Below are 491 nucleotides of genomic sequence, written 5' to 3' on the forward strand. Positions count from 1 at the left end.
TTGCTTTTGCTTTTGCTTTTTCGTTTTCTTCTTCTTCTTTTTTTCTTTTTTTTTTTTTTCTAACATAAATCGAAGCTTCAATCGTCGCAGCTTTCTCGTACAATTTTCAACATCAGCTTCGCTGCAAAAAAATGTTGCTTATTCGCATGGAAATGTTACAAAGAGACTATCATCAAAGTTCCTTTTTTTTTTTATTATTCGACATATGACAACTCTTTTACGACACATAATTCAACGTATAGTCTCTTTGAAAGAACGATCGGGAAGAAGATTCCATCTTCCAGCTTTACATTCCCTCGTCGTTATCCTTGCGTGCTTCTACTAATCACTATCACGTTATAATTTTAATAAAATATATCATCGTGTCAGCATCGTATCAGAAGTTGCGCAATTTTTCTCTCTTCCCTTTTCTCTTTATTTTTTTTCTTTTTTCATCGATCATGATACAAAAACGAAAAAAAAAAAAAAAAAAAAAAAAAAAAAAAAAAAAA

General features: G+C 30.1%; 1 protein-coding gene across 1 annotated transcript in view; it reads left to right on the forward strand.

Annotated features, from left to right (window-relative positions):
* The window catches only part of LOC102678248 (myosin heavy chain, muscle), a 35078-nt gene that overhangs the window by 10696 nt on the left and 23891 nt on the right, over positions 1 to 491 (forward strand).

This window comes from Apis dorsata, unplaced genomic scaffold, assembly GCF_000469605.1.
Source record: "Apis dorsata unplaced genomic scaffold, Apis dorsata 1.3 scaffold_200, whole genome shotgun sequence".
Taxonomy (NCBI): Eukaryota; Metazoa; Arthropoda; class Insecta; order Hymenoptera; family Apidae; genus Apis; species Apis dorsata.